Here is an 18,213-nt window from a genome sequence, read left to right as displayed (position 1 = left end):
TTAGCTGGGCGGCAGGGTCTGCGCGATGGCCATTCGTGAACTATCACTGCTTGAGAACACCTTGTGAGAGTTCACCTGAAGTGAGTCGTATAGATAGCGCGCTGCACGGTTTTTGGTACATGTCGGGTGATCTTTCTCAATTATTCGTTGCAGCACTGACGAAGCTTGCAACGTTAGAAGTCCTGCCCCACTAGTTAACAATGCGTGTAACTTAAAACACTCGTAAAGTAACAAAAGGTGACCTCCCGGGCGATATTTCCACATAAATCATGGACGGTGAGACACAACAGCCAAGAAGAACCGCCGCAGTGGCCCAGTGGTTATGGCACTCGTCTGCTGACCCGAAAGACACGGGTTTGATCCCGGCCGCGGCGGTCGAAATTTCGATGGAGGCCCGTGTACTGTGTGACGTCAGTGCACGTTAAAGAACCCCAGGTGGTCGAAACTTCCGGAGCCCTTCACTACGGCGTCCTTCATAGCCCGAGTCGCTCTGGGACGTTAAACCCGTATAAACCAAAATCAAAACAACCGCCGAAGCGCCGCATGTCGCTATGGGTCGTCTTTGCAAATGACTGTTGCTAGCAACGGTTGTAAAGAAACAAAGAAAGAGAGAAGCAGAAACAGCAGTTTCCCAGAAAGAAACGCCAAGCTGTGGTAAAGTGCTACAAAGCAGGAACAGACGGCAATAGAAACCTGGGCGCCCTTGGAGACACCCGAACGGCGGCACCCGAAAGAGAGCGGACAAAAGGCCACCAACAGCAAGGCGCCTTTAATGGGCGGCGACATAAAGGAGAGCCGCGCGGTCGGCAACAGCCGGCGCTTCTGCTCTACACGCCCGCGAGCGGTCTCTCCCGATCGAACTACAGATGTCGGCCACGGCGCAAGTGTGGGGGTGGGGACGCGACCACCAAGCCACGTGCTCGTGCGGGAGAGGCAGAAAGAGTGCCAGACGTGTGTAATGTTTCTTGAATATAGCCAATGTTTTTGTCATCGTTAAACAGTTTTTGTTCCCGTGTGATTAATCCGTTATTATTCGAACCCTAAAAGTTTAAAGTTCAAAGTTGTAGCGTTATCGCTAGATTTAAAAGAAGCTACAATATACATTACAACGGTCGCGGTTTCCCTCGGCTCCATGCACGGAACTAAAGATCCACCATTGAAGCCATTGGGCTACGTGATCCCGATCTCTGTTGACGCTGAGCAGAGGCGTAGGTACATAATCGTTCCACGTGGGTCTCGTCATCGACTCGTCGTCGTCAGTGTGCACCGACGGGTGGGCGTAATGGGTCAGCGCGGTGGTTTTGCGCCCAAGGTCAAGTCGTTCTTCATACATCTTGCAGGCACCGAGAATAGCGAAACCGACCGGGTCAGTGGGGTTGGCGCTGATGGCAGTTTCCCGCCATTGTAATGCGCGTTCACAAAAGAGGCAGTTGTCCAACGCAGCCCAAAATGTAGAGTTCTATTTTTCTTATCTATCAAACGCTGCCGCTTGCCCTAGGCCAGGAAATGGAAGGCGTATACTCGCTAGAATGTACAACAAAAAATGTAAGAAACGCATGCATGGTTACGTAAAAATCTTTTTGGTCGTCCTGGCTGATATTTCGGCACTCTTCGCGCTACTGAATTGAGCCTGTTGATGGTGTTACTTGCTTGCAGTGTATTTTTCATTGTGCTCATTAATTTTATTTTTCTTTATTTGACACTTTTTTTTTAAGTTGGCGGGATACTTTCTTGTAGTTCTTGAGAGAAAGTCAGCGAACTTATTTTTGTCATAACTTCCCCTCAGCTTTGAATGGCTTGCCATTGTTGTCGGTCCCCATGTTACCTTTCTTTTTATGCCACAAGAATTAAATCCCCGTCTGCTGCTTATCATTTTATACTTTGTTTATCGAGCGAAACGTCCCTCTGTATGCCATAATCACGATTACTGCATTTCGTTCATTCTGGCGTACCGTCTACATCTGCGGTTCTTGAAACGAGAAAAAGTTCTATTCGTCTAACAATCTACGCTGTGTCCTGACTCATGCTGAACTTTGGCCTCAATAGAGAACTGGACCAGCTGCTATCACAGTGCTTTCCACGTCACCTGGGGGATTCATGCCTTGTCAGAAATGACCCAGATAGGGGGATGGAGCAAAACATTTTTGACACAATAAAAATAATAATGGAAAACAAGCTTCTCATTTCTCTTCTCCTGTTGCGTTGGCAGGGTCACATTCCACGATTTTACTCGACTCTGTCTCATTCATGGCGAGCTGTCGCATGGAGGCGTACGCCATCTCGTTCATAATTACTGCTAAGCACCTCAGTGTGACCTGTTTATCCGCCGGGACTTCGACATCTCCAGGACAGCGTCGTGCCCGAAAGATAAAACGCGTCGTTGGCAGTGTGATATAGCCCTTTTTACTGCGTTATTATGACCTGTTTTGACCAACGTTTCGGCAATTAACCTCTGTCGTCCAAGCGCCGCTCCTTTTATGGCAGCAAAAAGCGAAAAAGAGCGTCCTGTGTAATCGCTGAAAGGCACATGCCACGGGAGGCGTAAACAGCCGTCTGCGAGCACCGTCATTCGTCGTCCGGTGACTAGACCGGTCAGCGCTGGTCACCATCAAAGTGACATTGGTGTAGTCGTTGGCTTCTTAAGGCATCAAGTCCATTCACTCACTCACTCACTCACTCACTCACTCACTCACTCACTCACTCACTCACTCACTCACTCACTCACTCACTCACTCACTCACTCACTCACTCACTCACTCACTCACTCACTCACTCACTCACTCACTCACTCACTCACTCACTCACTCAGCTTTCTTTCTAGGAACTGTATGCCAGACTGGTGCTTTTGATCCAGCGTTTCCAGATCTATTCTATATATCTGTTCTTTTATACTTTCAGCAAGACTGTCGACGTTTATGGTATAAATAAAGCAAGATTGATACGGTCATTGTTTTTCTAAAGCCATGCTTCACTGCACACCCCTCTGCGTCAGGTGATTCCCACTGACACTCTTTCTTCTGAGAGTGCGAGAGTAATTTGCCGTCAAGAGGAGCGCGATAAAGGCTCCGAGCTGTTGACTTGTGACGGGACATGCCAAAACTTTTCCGGCTTCATCCGGACGGGAACCAGCCTCCTGTACCCCCCCCCTCCTCTCCCCATGCTCGTCGCAATTACGGCCCATTCATTCTTTGCCCTACTTCCCGCCCCGTTTACGACTCCTCAATTCGGACTGCGTACTACGATGTAGCTTTCAGCGCACGGCGAACAAAACCCTTGCTTCGAGGCAGTGCTATCGCGTCTGTAGTCAGGAGAAACAAAATCCCCTTTATTGAGGAAACTCGGCTTCTAGATTGCGCATCAAGAAAAAAAAAAGAAGGATGTTACTGCTAGCAGCTCTAGCGCCTCGCGTACACAGGAGTTAGCATGACAAGCTCCCCCATCGCCACCGCCTACCTTCGCAACCTGAACCGATTTCCGCCCGTTTTCCACATCGACAGTTCTCTCGCGGCCATCACACAGCGGTGTCTGTAATTACAACAGCATGCACAAAATGTAACCTGTGCTGCAGTTGTAGGAAGTTGAGAGAGAGAGTTTAATGAATACAGGAGAGGTCTGTCATGCTGCTCCAGATGAGGGTGAAGAAAGCGGTTGAAAAATAGGGGAGAAGAAAAAGAAAAGATAAGATCAAATCAAGCGTACACAACAATCACGCACTCATAAATACACAGGGCCACCAAATGGTGTATATCAGACTCGTGTCCCAAAGAAAAACTAGTAATGCCTTTGTGCCACGCGCAGCCGACGCCGCTTCAGTCCTGGGTCCAAGGACATGCTCAAGGCACGGGGGGCCGTTCTGACGGAGTCCTAAAGCGTTTAACAATGCCTTTCGATGATTATTGAAAATTTGGCAGTGGCAGACCAAGGGAAGGATCGCTTCATTTACGTAAGCGTGCTTTCTCGGGCCATTGCACTTATTTAGAAGCCAAATTAGAAACTCCTATTCGGAGCGTGAGAAAAAAAAAACATTCTTTCATATATTGACACGGTACGCTAGTCGGTTTAATCATACGGCTGTTTTGGATATCGTGAAAGCGAAAGTTCAGGTGTGGGAGTGTTGGCTTCGCGGTGCTCTTGCGTCTGAGGTTTATAGGCGAGAGAGGTATTGAAGCGCGCTTCGAGCAGATCCTGTCTTCATACTCGATCAAGTAGGTGCTTTTATGTTGAAAATATAACATCTATGCTTTCGAAATAACTGCAGCGAAAGCCGTTTTTCATTCGCGGAAGCTTTCTTGTATTTCTTTATGTGTTTTGTTGGAACGTCTCCTTGTTTTGTTACACTTATACGCCTCGCTTCGTATCATGGAAAGTCCATCCAGCGCTCGTTGAATCGAAGCGCTGGAACCACTGAAAGCACGCGTCGCTTTCGGGATATGCGTAAAATATGCGCCGTTGCCCGATCATTACCCTACGCATTTTTTTTTTTACGTAACCTTTCATACACATTTTGTACACGTGAAGAGTAAAGAACAGTGGCGCGATTAGGGGAGGCATGATTTGGGCAATTTTTTGCATGTGTTAACTTTTAAGATATTATCGAATATTCGGGAACGAATAAACACTCAAATGCATTTGCGTTAAGGTGCAGACTTCGGATCGAAGTGGTCGTGCATGGTTGTTGAGAAACTGGTAGGTTCCCGTGAGTGCACACTCCCGCCTTCTTTTAAAATTCCTTCAAGACAATGGCCTGAAATCAAAATGCTAACTCAAAAGCAACTTATGACTATTCTGGGCGTTTGCGCTAGTTGCGGTGTAGCTGTGCTGGGTCACAGATATGTGCCAGAACTCTTGCAACTAATATTTAATTGTCGCTACGGGGCAGCAATTGCCGGCGGAATAATCGCAATGCTGACCTCACCAGTAGCTAACAAAAACTCAACTCACATCGCATTGACAACTCGTCGGCGTTGATCCAAATCAGTCAGCGGTAGACATCCCTGCAAAAGAGAGAGAGAGAGAGAAAAAAGAACCGAAGAACGGAAAGACAGGGAAGTTAACCAAGCGATGTCGGTAGGCTACCCTACATAGATAAAAATACTTTTCTGGAAATTTCATTTATTTAATATAGCGATCATAGGAGACACTACCTGTTCACGACATGAATTAATGAATAAAGTTTGTTTAGACTACTAGTATCGTGCTCTCCCTGTCAGTTCCACACCTGAGAGTATGGTTTTCAGAACAGAGGCCATGAGATTCCCTAACCCCGCATGCTGATTGATAGTTCTGTTGATCGATTCATTGAATCAAATGAATGGAATGGCTTTTGATTGATTGATTGATCGATCAATCGATCGATCGATCGATCGATTGATTGATGTGTGGATGGGTGAATTGATTGATTTATTGATTGATCGATTTATTCATTGACTGAATGACTGACTGACTGACTGATTGATTGATTGATTGATTGATTGATTGATTGATTCATTTATCTTGTCAAATTAAGTTCGCCCCCGACATCCCCACATGCGTGAACAGCTAGCGGACTGAACTGCCTGACCTCCGGCCCGAAGCTGCAGCCGACGAGGTCACCTTACTTCCCGGAACCGGCGCTCTTTGACCTGAAGATCGAGTTGCGACCGGCACGTGGACATTGTCCGCCTTTTTAGCTAGGTTGTGTTGACATCAGGAAGATCGTATGACAGTAAACGATACGGTTACAACATTCCTGGCTGCTTCTATTTTATCTTGTACCGCGTCTCTTTGTCGCCGAAAAAATAAAGCATCTCTTGCTTGGTTAAAATGAATATACATATCTTATTTTTTTGGAACGCCTGTGGGGTGTTCTTTCAATAAAGTCTTCTTTGGCTCTGTTTTATTTATTTTTCTATCCGAGCGACAACCTCTGGCATAGAGCCAGCTTGAGAGCATAGGTAAGGCCATGTCATCATGATCCTCTCTGTTCGCCACTCAGATATCGAGTGGTGAAAAAGAGAACTCCAGTAACTTGTTAATAGTGTCTAAGGTTCTAATGTCACCGCCTGCAACCTTAGAAACGATTGCGCATGTGAACAGGTCCTAGAATTTTCGTTCGAACCAACTTTATATAAGCTTTTCCCTTGTAGGCATATACATGCATTTTATCCTCCACGAGCACGATGCAAGTTTTTAGCTGTAAATGGGCATTCATTATCATCGTCATCATCATCAGGCCACTTACGTCACTGTATGACAAAAGCCGCTCCTAGTAATCTCAAATTAGCTGCGTCTGGCGCCGGCCGCGACAACCGTATCCGAAATAATAATAATAATAATAATAATAATAATAATAATAATAATAATAATAATAATAATAATAATAATAATAATAATAATAATAATTGGTTTTTTTGGGGGGAAAGGAAATGGCGCAGTATCTGTCTCATATATCATTGGATACCTGAACCGCGCCCCCATAAGGGAAGGGATAAAGGAGGGAGTGAAAGAAGAAAGGAAGAAGAGGTTCTGTAGTGGAGGGCTCCGGAATAATTTCGACCACCTGGGGATCTTTACTGTGCACTGACATCGCACAGCACACGGGTGCCTTGGCGTTTTTCCTCCATAAAAACGCAGCCGCCGCGGTCGGGTTCGTACCCGGGAACTCCGGATCAGTAGTCGAGCGCCCTAACCACTGAGCCATTTCGGCGAGTCCCGAAAAAATTTCCTTATCCCATTTCCGCTCATATTTCCAGCCCCCGGCAAAGTCTGCCATAAGGCGCCACTTGTTATCTGTTGCCAGAATTATACGTCCAGCCCAAGCAAATCTCTTCCTCTTGAAACTCACATTAATCGGCGTTTTTTGTTTTTTCAATCAGTTTTGGTTGCATTTAAACGTTGCACAAAGGTAGAACAATTTTGAGTACGTAGGTAGATATGCATCGCTTGGAGGATATTAAATAGGTTTGATTTGCTTCTTACAAGTCATAACAGGATAATCTCTCTTATCGCGGGCCAAAATATAAAATCAATTCCACACGTATCGTCGTTATGCAGCATGTACGGAGACGATGTCAACTCGAAGACGTCCCTTGTTCACCTGCATCTTCACTTCGTCAGCACCATCGTATTACTTGTTCAGAACTACAAAGGTAGAGCAATTTTGAGTATGTAGGTAGATATGCATCCAATGGAAGATATTAAATAGGTTTGATTTGCTTCTTACAAGTCATGACAGGATAATCTCTCTTATCGCGGGCCGAAATATAAAATCAATTCCGCACGTATCGTCGTTATGCAGCATGTACGGAGACGATGTCAACTCGAAGACGTCCCTTGTTCACCTGCATCTTCACCTTGTCAGCACCCTCGTATACACTTGTTCAGATCTATCAATGAACAGCTTCCACCTCTATCAATTCCGAATCCTGGTGCCAGCCATATTACGCAGATAAGGACATTCGAACAACTTCTCAATTATTCTTCTCTCTCTCTCCCTTCTTTTTCACTCTCTTCATCCCCTTCTCCACACGTGTAGGGTAGGTAGCCATCCGGGCATTGCCCGGCTAACCTCCCTGGCTATCACTTCTCCTGTCGCGCTTTGACCGTCTCCTGCGGCCACTAAATCCGAGATGAATAAGTAGTTCCATTTAGGGCCTGGAAAAACAAAGTCTGGGAAGGCTTGTTCCAGCAGCAGAAAATAAAATTCAGGTGCTGTAAACTAGCTCTAAGTTACAGCTGGAAGCGCTGCACCTTCAATCCGAGGTGATGCTTGTCAAGAAGGAAGGTTGTGCTACTCTTCACCCAGCTCATTTTTTTTTTCAAAACACAGCTAATCCGACAGGTTTTAAGAAACACTGGTCTGATGTTAGAGATTGCCGGAATATATGTGCACTCTCGGAACGCTTCGAGAGCAGAGACGGTGCGGCTTATAGTGTTCAGCTGGCCTTTCAAAAGACATCAGGCCTCTATGTTGAGCGCTGGCGACGAAATTTTCAAATTAAGGATACTGGTCTATTGAATATGTACCGCTAAAACACTTGCAGGTCTTAAAAGGTATTGAAATACATCAGGAAAGAAGCGTCCCGTGGGAGCTTTGTGGTTAACCGCTATACTTTGGCTGGGAGCAAAAACCACCATACAAGGTCGACGCCAACACATGACTATGGGCGTATCGCTCGAGCAACAGTGATTGCAATTTTTTCTTCCTAGTCGGTTCGTTTTTCGCATTTCTGAGAAGCGCCTTTCCTGTCGGGATTGTCCGATGAGCTGTCACAATCAGTGTTGTCGTTGCGACCAGACGCAAAAAAAAAAAACACGCCGGATTTTACTTATACCGGTCTCTCGCTTATGTACGGGGGCTTCCCTGTGTAGTGTCAAGTTTGAATAAGGGAATAACCGTAACTAACATCCGCCTGAACGCAGCCACGTGTTTTCTCGAACCTTTTCCATCCATCCATCCATCCATCCATCCATCCATCCATCCATCCATCCATCCATCCATCCATCCATCCATCCATCCATCCATCCATCCATCCATCCATCCATCCATCCATCCATCCATCCGTCCGTCCGTCCGTCCGTCCGTCCGTACGTACGTACGTACGTACGTACGTCCGGCAGGCCGGCCGGCCGGCTGTCAATCCATTCATTCACCCCTGCTAAGCCTTTTGCGAGGTGTAATCGAAAACACTGAAGTAGCCGGTTTTTCTACACACCTGTCGCTTGAAACATGTCTTGAGTGAAAATAAGTATATATCAGTGCCCCAACACATGGATCTATTAAAGCCTTAAGCCCTTGTATCCGCTCTGCAGGACTATCGAACTTCATCCAGTGCCAGTTTGCACGTGGGGAGTCGTAAATCCTTCCGGGGGTACAAACATAGACCGTCGTGGGCGGCTTGTTTTCCTGCAACCCGATTCCCTCACGACTGGATATTAATTCAGCAGTGATGTCATCGGTCGCGAGATCAGGGCTTTCGCCTGGATATTCTTAGACGCGCGGATCCGCCGCTGATCAACCTGTACTGTGTCCAAATATATACTATAACAAGGTCTAGACAGGTCGGCGAAGTTAATTCTTCAATCCACGGATGTGAAGGTGGGCGTTTATTATTATACTCGTACTGTTGTCAAGCTTTCGTTACTTCAGCGGGCTGCTACAGTCGAACCTCGTTATAACGAAACGGTTTATAACTAAATATTGGATATAACGTAGGAATGATGACTCCCGTTTGGAAGCTCTGTCAACACGGGCTGTAACGAAGCTACGGCTATAACGAAGTAATCGCCGGGCCCCTTCAACTTCGTTATAACGAGGTTCAGCGGTATTACCGGACGTCTACCAAACGATTCGTGTTTTCTGAACACTCATCTAAGCTTTACGTGAATTAGCAGTTGACCCAATTTCTCCAGTTTGTGCGTGATGGATCATAAAGTCAGCTTAGTGCTCGCGTATACCAACAGCATGGATTACCTTCTGTTGAACTACATTTAGTATGTGGCCTTATTATTATCCCACACACATTAAAAAATCCACCTGATGCACCGCATTAAGATTCATTTTCCAGAGAAATATTACAAAACTATTAGATTGCGCAAGCCTTCTATTCCTGCTCCTTCTGCTCATACATGTTACAATGAGCCCGTTGTCAGCTAATAGTACAAATCACCGCGCACGCTAATTGGCTCACTAGAGCTCAACCATTCCGACTGGTTTACAGGTGACTGCATCGTGTTGTGGCGTCACTATATACAAGCATACCGGTTGCACGTGATCGTCCATCAGAAGGTGATCGCGTGCTTTGATGACGTCATCGCGTTCCGGGTCACTGACACCGACAACGACACTGTCGAACCCGGAAAACCGCTCTCATACAGATATTTCTGTAAAACGGAGAGAAGACAGCGCTGCTAGGGGATATGGCTGCAGAGCAGACACGCAAGAAAGAAAATTAGAGCACACAATATACTTTAGAATCGTTCGGTCTGCTGTCATACGACACGGCCGATATTGAGAATAGACAAAATAAACGACGCAACAATGTCCACGTGTCGGCTGTTGAAACTCAGTGTGGTGGACAAAAAAGGGGTTGGTTCCGGGAAGCAGCAAAGAAGGCAGTCGCTGCTGCTGTCTCGTCCGGAACAATGGGCGCACAAAGGTGTACCGTTGGTCTGCAGGCCTGTGTTGAGAAACAAAAAACACGGTACTCGGTGTTTGTGGCTTCTTTGAGTCCATTCGTTCCACAAACAACACTTCCTCCTTTATCCCTTCCCTTACGGCGCGGTTCAGGTGTCCAACGAAATATGAGACAGATACTGCGCCATTTCCTTTCCCCCCAAAACCAATTATTATTCAATTATTAACAACCCGGAAGAGGAAAAGAGAGAAAGCGGCTATGATTGTGCAACAAGCGACGCTTTTCTATAGTTACAGGACGCCCAGTGTTCTTACTATATGGCTGGCACTCTTTACCTAATATGACGCTTTCGCTACTGAAACAGGGAATGGTCGATTTGGGAACGGGAAGGTAGAGAAGTGGGAAGAGAAGGAAGGAAAGGGAAACAGGAAAGGGCTGATTTAGGAACAAGCCCTTAATTACAACTGCACGTTATGGGCACAAGGCGGACAACTGTTCCTCTCTGCTAAGCGCGCCATTGTTTCCGCCGTTAACGTTTGAGTGTAGCTATCTCGTTTCACTGCAAGCGCTCTGGGTCTGTTTCCAACTAGACTATCCCTTTCAGCCCCTTCTCGTTGACTGGCAGCTAAAGGTACGAGTGTTACGTCATATTTGTAGCCGTTAGCCATGGCCATCTGCGTCATTGAGCTTGAAAGTGATTTCACGTCACTGTAGTCATTATTTTAAGGAGAACATCCATTACAAAAATTTCTCAAGACCGTCCAGGGATGAAGTCTATAGACAGTCTACGAACTTTTTATCGAAAGTCCTTGTGAGAGATATTCGTAGAGTACAGCCATATTCTATTCGTCTCGTCTGTTTAACAAGAACCGAAGTTAAGGTGATGGAGAAAAGCTAAAGACAGGAGGCGTGGTAATCTTGCAACGTCCTAACGCCAATGAGGAGTACAAACAAACGGAACAATGTGCGTTGTGTGCCCTAAAGTTGCATTGGAAGAGGTAGCCTTCCACAAGCTGCCGCTTACAAGTGTAAATAAGTGCACACGAGTGATTATGAGCAAGAAAGGTATTTTTTGCCGCATTTACACGAGCGAACTAGGTCCACTGGCTTCATTGCGCAACTTAAATTCCGGTCGTCCATAAACTTAACTTTCCATTCCCCCGCTCTCACCATGGCAGGTGGCGGCGTTTGTTTTTGCTGCTACCTGCCACGGTTGTCACGTGACATGCTAAGCCGGCTACACCGACGCCGACGACTACGACCCGGGATCCACGAACGATCGCCGAAGAACTGCGATCCGAAAAGTGTACAAAGCTGCAGCTTGGTGCAACATGCTGCAAACAGAAGACAGCGAATGAAGAAGCCGGTCATACCGGTAATTTACTGAGCGAAAGTCGCTCTACGTAATTACGCTGTGATGAGAGCGCAAGGAATGCATGGAAAGGGCGTCACCGCTGTTGTTATCAAATACTCACTGAGGAATCATTGTCCTGGGCCCATTCCCGGTCTTCGAGATTGCCGAGATTCCCGGTAGTCGTTTCGCTCTATTCGGCGGCGACAGCAACGTCACACACGACCATTTCTATCGCGCTCGTCCAGCAGTTCGCCATCGAAACGAAAAACTTACGCCCGCGAAACTAAAAATGCAAAAAAACGCTGAATCTCGCGATCAGTGCATTCTCTGCGTATCCCGTTCTTGTATTACAGTGGTGAGATCGACTCTGGAATGTTGAGACGCCCTGTGGAGGTATGCGTGCGCGCAGCCGGAGGTTGCTAAGCTCGTCATTGTATGTAGTGAAGTTGCTATCGCGGCCTTTCCCTCCTTCGCTTCCCTCCCCCCACCTCCACTCACGAGGTAGTCGAGAGGAAGAGACCACTCTCAGTTTCGACGCTGAGGTGTGTGTTTAGCAACGACGTAAAAAATAGCTTCGATAACGGCAGACACGAAGAGGCCAACACCCCCCCCCCCCCCCCTCCTTTCGTCCTCCCTTTTACCTCCCACGTGACTGGGAGAAGGTTGTTGTCGCCCCCTCAGAGACGGCCAAATAAAGTGGGCAGTGAAATGGCGGCAGACGAACAGCGCGTCTTCCTGGTAAACCCACTCGGACATGCCAATCAATTCGCGAACGCCAGCACGCCTGTATACGAGAAGGAGCGGGGAAAGTCCTTATGCATGATTAGCCTACCTTTGTTGGACATTCAACCCACTTGTTTGGATAGGGATTCTTCTTTAAACGCAGTCATCCATTACCGGAGGCAGACACGCTGGCACCTAGGTTTCCTCAAGGTCGCCTGCCTGCAGGCCCGGACGCTGAACTTGCCCGCCGGCAAGGTCGCTCCCCTAGGCAGCGCTGAACTTCTTCTGCCTGTCAGCTCCAAATGCGCCCACATTGTTGTGCTTTCCCCGCATGGCGCCTTCAATATTACGGTAGGCAGGGGTGATCCTAGCAATTTAGTCCTTGATTCGGGGGGATTCCTCTCCAAACAGTACTTCGCTACCTCCGCTTGTTGCATTCCGAGCAATCACGATGGAACCTCCTCAATTCGAACTCGCTTCGTCACTGCATGGCTAGTTGAAAGCTCTTGCAGGCTAGTTGGTTCATTTTCGAGGAAGGTTACAAATTGCGCAAAAGGAGGACAGGAGGTAAATAAACGAATGCAATAACACGGGGATAGTTGGTTTTGCATGACCATGAATTCGCCGCCTTTGTATATCTTCGCCTGTGCGTTTTTGTTGATGTTTCTGTTTTTGTGCTTGTGCGTGTTGGTTGAAACGTCTCTTTTAAATGATCAACTTGCAATGAAGAATCGGTTGTTAATAACGCTCGTGTCTAACCTCTTGTTTTCGTCCCGTTCTTAGCGGTAATTTATCGTCGAACTCGCTTAATTCGAACCTCCGGTTAATTTGAACTTCCGCTTTCACTCCCGAGAATATCACATGTATAAAAAAAATCTCCCCTTAAATGAAACTCCACTTGAGATTAACCAGGAATTTGGAGCAGCCCTCAGTCCGTGCCTTTAAGCCTAGCCACTTATAGCGCTTCAATGGCACCCATTCGGTCATTCTTTTTTTCTTACGTCACAGATGATGTCAACGTGCTATTTTTTTTTTAATGTTCGAAGCCATGCGTCACGTGGTGGCAGCCAAGGGAACTAGAAGCGCTTTTCCTAAATTCCAGGTAAGGATCCGAACAAAATTTCGTTTCCCGCTGCGTGCCGACACCCGAGCGTCGACTGTATTTCCTGTAATCGTGAGAGCTGCTTCCAACCTCGAGTGCATTATTTTTCAAAAGTTCTTAGGCCAGACAGCACCTGACCAGTACCGTTAGACTTCAACAAAGTCCCCTGTCCTGTCGACTGTATTTCCTGTAATCGTTAGAGCTGCTTCCAACCTCAAGTGCATTACTTTTCAAAAGTTCTTAAGCCAGACAGCACCTGACCTGTACCGTTAGACTTCAACAAAGTCCCCTGTCCTGGCTAGGAGGACATTCACTGCAGGTTATCGGTTGCATAAGTGAAGCACAAATACTGCTCGAGCAACGTTTTCGGACACAGCGAGCCCTTGGCCTTTCAAGTGACGCGGCTCCTTTAAGCGGAAGACCGACCTTTGACTGGCAGAGTAACGTCAAGATGCTCTCGCGTGTCAATCTGGCCGTCCAGGCAGTTGCGAGCTCAGCAGAGATAAGCGCGCCTGCCGAGATGTAATCTGAAGGACGGCAGCGCGCGGCGTGTCGCAGCTAGGGCGAGTCTGATAAACACGGCTTCAACGTACAGAGCTGCCTCCTTCGGCCGGCCACGTTGGAACGCGCGGAGAGCACTCGTTCTTGTAGTACGGAGCGCGTTCGTTGTCTGCTACTCCGAGTCGTCGTTTGCCGGCAAACTTCGCGTACACTCTCCGGATTTGTAGCTCACCTACACGGCGTCAGCCCCGCAGCGGTGGCTCAGTGGTTAGGGCGCTCGGCTACTGATCCGGAGTTCCCGGGTTCGAACCCGACCGCGGCGGCTGCGTTTTTATGGAGGAAAAACGCTAAGGCGCCCGTGTTCTGTGCGATGTCAGTGTACGTTAAAGATCCCCAGGTGGTCGAAATTATTCCGGAGCCCTCCACTACGGCACCTCTCTCTTCCTTTCTTCTTTCACTCCCTCCTTATCCCTTCCCTTACGGCGCGGTTCAGGTGTCCAACGTTATATGAGACAGATACTGCGCCATTTCCTTTCCCCCAAGACCAATTATTATTATTATTATTACACGGCATCAAAGTATTCAGGTGTCAAAAGTTTACGGGAAGCGAGACTCGTGCAAGAATTGTAGGAGACACTTAAGCTCCGCCTAATTGGTATGACGCGATAGAGTACGGGTGAATTCCCATATGCGCAGAATCGGTCTATTTCTACTTTCGCCTCCATCGAAACGCGGCCGCCGCGGTCGGGTTCGAGGCCGGGTACCACTCCGGATCAGTAGCCGAGCGCCCTCGTGCGATCGCACAGTCCCGCGAATATTTACGAGTAAAATTACGCATTTATGAAAGACGGCCAGAGTCCACCATCTCCGTAACGCCATGCAAGTGTACACGCTCACTTCCCAATAATTACAGCAACAGCAATTATATACTCTCAGCAGAAAGGAGTAAGAAGTTGAGTAAACTGTCCCCTAACGCAGTTTTTTTTTCCTTTTAAATGGAGTGCTCGAGAGGAGAGCTTACTCCTTTTTTTTTTCTCATATAGGCGTATCCGCGATTAGAGTGAACCGCAGCGGTGGCTTAGTCGCATCCGCCTCGCATGCGAGAAGTGCAGGGTTCGATCCCCACTGCCGCCCTGGTACCCACCGGTGATCCAATAGATACAAGATTTCTCCTGGCCCACTTCTCGGCTTCTTTGGGGTGAAATGCTTGGGAAATGGGCCTTGGATCCTACCATGAGTAGGCAAGAAAACCTTGTGTCATGGCGCTCTTGGGCCACAGATGACCTTGCGCCATAAACATCACCATAACCAATTATGATAGTTAACTGATAAATATACGAACGGGGATCGAGGGGCGCCACTGTGGGCGGCTGCCAGCTATTTCAACCAAAGTTTACGTACGTACTTGAGATGCGTTTAATTGCAAATCTCAAGCGATGAGTGATGCGAACTATTCTTCACGCGACAAAATTCGAATACGATTTTTATATCAGCCACCTCTGCATGCGGTTCATAAACTTCCTGTAAATTCATCCGGCATTTATCAAGGAACAAGAGCGCTTTCAAAGGCAAAGCCTGAATTATAGCAAACTTTTTCCTTTCTCTCTCCCAGAGGCGCTCAAAGAAGAAAAAAATGGAAACGGGCACACCAGTATTTTGCTTTCACCGACTTCCGGCATCAAAGGTAAGCGGAAACTTTAGACATCTGTTCGGTTTTGTTTTGCTTTTTTTCTTTCCAGTAAAGTCTGCGCAGTGGGACAAGAGTGAGGGGGACATTGAAGGCCAGCTATATATAGTACCTTGTTTTTACTTCGACCATGCACTGTTGCCGAGGCTACAGCTGGCGTTAACCTATACTATGCGGTTCAATTCACAAATCTGTTAGCACGTACCACTGAAGCTGTTCTCTCTTTAGACGCCACGGCAAGAACCGAGCCCCTGATTAGCTCAAGTGCCGCCCAGCTATAGCTACTGCAAAGCTTACGCCAAACATGTCGCAAAATATGGCAAAGGACGGTCAAAAGCTTCTTTTAATTGAGCGGTTCTAGAAACACCTTGAAAAAGCCCGCAAGGAAAAAAAAAAAACAGGATAGAGGGGGGGGTGTATGCTTTGCGGTCAGTGCCAAACCGCTGCAAACCAGCCTGCAGTTAGAGGAAGATGCGGAGGAGGCCAAAAACTGATCACCATCCGCTTCTCCTGCGGGTCTCGAAGGCCCCCACCGCCTTTGCGCCTATACGTGACTCGTGACCTTTGCGAAGGCCGCTCAAAACCGGCCCGAACCGCTTCCAGCCGCTTTCTCCTCCCGGCGCAAGACGCCGCAACCGCCTCTCTTCCTATCCTGGCGTTCCGCGCACTTCTCACGCCGCGCGCGCGCCGCTTATAACGGTGCACTCGCTCGATGTTCTCTTCCCCTTCCCCCCCCCCCCTTTTTTTTCCTCCCGGCAGCACTAGGCCCTTCCTCCTCACAACTCCTACTAACCCTCCTCCTCCACCACCTCCGTTCCCGGCCTTCCTTCCTCATCTATCGATCTCCACTTCTGTGTGTCCCCCAACTTGGCACCATGGCGCAATCGTGCAACGCCTTCTTGTTTGGCAATACACGTTGCCCCGATGCTCGCCTCGAACACCGGCCGTCCGAAGCAGGTGTTTATTACCCGGCGTGTGTTTCTTTATCAGTTCTCTCTTCCATTTCCGTCGATTTGCATTGTTGCTTTATATATCTCGCCATCGTGGGTCAACGTCCCTTTAAAATATTGGTTTGCACTCGGTCCGGTATTATCGTTTTGGAATACTCAAGTATTTGGTTAGCTCTGGAAGACACGGTCGTTCAAGCCACGGCTCGAACCTCGTACTCGAGGTGCTGCTATCTTCTTGGTTGGATACCATCCTTACCTGCGCTGCACCCCTGAGTGCTCAGTCCACAATAAACAAAACAACTTGACACTGACTCTGTCGAGAAACGCGGGATGGTGTGTGTCCGAATTCGTTATCTGCCTAGATCGCGAAGGACCGTTTGTGATGAAGGCCGCCGCGGTGGCTGAGTGGTTGTGGCGCTCGACTGCTGGCCCGAAAGACACGGGTTCGATCCCGGCCGCGGCGGTCGAATTTCGATGGAGGCGAAATTCTAGAGGCCCGTGTACTGTGCGGTGTCAGGGCACGTTAAGGAACCCCAGGTGGTCGAAATTTCCGGAGTCCTTCACTACGGCGTCCCTCATAGCGTAAGTTGCTTTGGGACGTTAAACCCCCATAAACCAAACCAAACCGTTTGTGATGAAGCGTTTTACGGTGCGGTAAACTATGGCGCGCACTGAATATCTTGTTTGCTTACTGAGTTTATTTTTCGTCCTCAGAAAGGAATAAGCAAACAGATAACTGCTGCTGCTGCTGCTGAAAAAAAAAAAAACGAGATCAGCAGCGATTATATTTTTTTTTGTGTGTGTGATCATCATTGCGCTTTGAGCGTATACATGTATACCTCTGAGTGCGAAATTCGAGTGAATTCGCCAAGCGGCGTATTTGTTTTTGCTGTAGCAAAGTCGTGGCGTGGTAACCTTACTCCCAACGCCGCATAACATTCTTTAAGATTCTAAATTCAGTTTTTTTCTTTGTTTTTTTTTACAGTTACCAATTCATGGTGAATCGTGAAATAGATGAAGCAAAGTACTGTGTCTGGTCGAAATTTATGTTGAAGCGAGGGTGGGAAATACAATCAAGTGATAATTTTCATTTAGCGTAGCAAGGACCCCTACGCGTATCACGCTCACATCTAGCCCCAGGAACTCGACTCGTCGTCACTGTGTAGCAACGTCCATAAACCTTGAACGAGGCATATAAAGAAAAAAGAATTCGTGCCGCCCTAGTTTGCTATGTTTCGTCGGAAAAAAGAAAACAATCTTTCTTCCTTTTCCTCAAATATACTAAATCAATATTTGTGTTTTTGAGCACTGATTCCCGGCCGCCACAGAGTTTTTACACTGTATTTTTTTTCGGTTAACCGTGGAAGGATTAAAAAAGAAGCCCAATACAAGTGAATTGCTCCTCGAGAACAAAAAGCAGGCAAAGTAATGTTCTCGACTCCTAAGCAAGAGCCTCAGCCTGGAGAGTATTGTGCTGACACCCTGCGCCACGCAAAACTAAGTGCTCCAAAAGAGTGCTTCTCCAACCCTGTTTACCAGGTACAGTGCGACGCCCGCAAGTGTTTCCTCCGTCTCAAAACATCCTCCTGGCACCCAAGAAACAGCATTTCTCACTCCGCTCGATGGACCTTGTTCCGGAAATATCCGGTTTTCTTCCATCAGGACCAGACAACAACCCCCCCCCCCCCCCCCCCCCCCCCATCCGTCCAGCCGCAAATGTTGAGAACGGAACAAGAGAGGGATTAGAGGGAATGGGGGAAACAGGAGAACCAGGAGGGAGG

The 18,213-nt window shown here is 47.7% G+C and overlaps 1 long non-coding RNA gene across 1 annotated transcript in view; it reads right to left on the bottom strand.

Annotated features, from left to right (window-relative positions):
* LOC144096992 (uncharacterized) overlaps positions 1-11,883 on the bottom strand; it is a 67,456-nt gene extending 55,573 nt beyond the window's left edge. Inside the window, exons 1-2 of the long non-coding RNA XR_013306882.1 lie at positions 11,591-11,883; positions 4,942-4,994 (exon numbers count right to left, since the gene is read on the bottom strand). This is a non-coding gene — a long non-coding RNA (uncharacterized LOC144096992). The remainder of the gene's footprint in view (positions 1-4,941; positions 4,995-11,590) is intronic.
* Between the last annotated feature and the right edge of the window lie 6,330 nt (positions 11,884-18,213).

Source organism: Amblyomma americanum, chromosome 7, assembly GCF_052857255.1.
Source record: "Amblyomma americanum isolate KBUSLIRL-KWMA chromosome 7, ASM5285725v1, whole genome shotgun sequence".
Lineage (NCBI taxonomy): Eukaryota > Metazoa > Arthropoda > Arachnida > Ixodida > Ixodidae > Amblyomma > Amblyomma americanum.
Note: the sequence above shows the minus strand (reverse complement) of the source record. Positions and strands in the feature narration are given on the sequence as shown.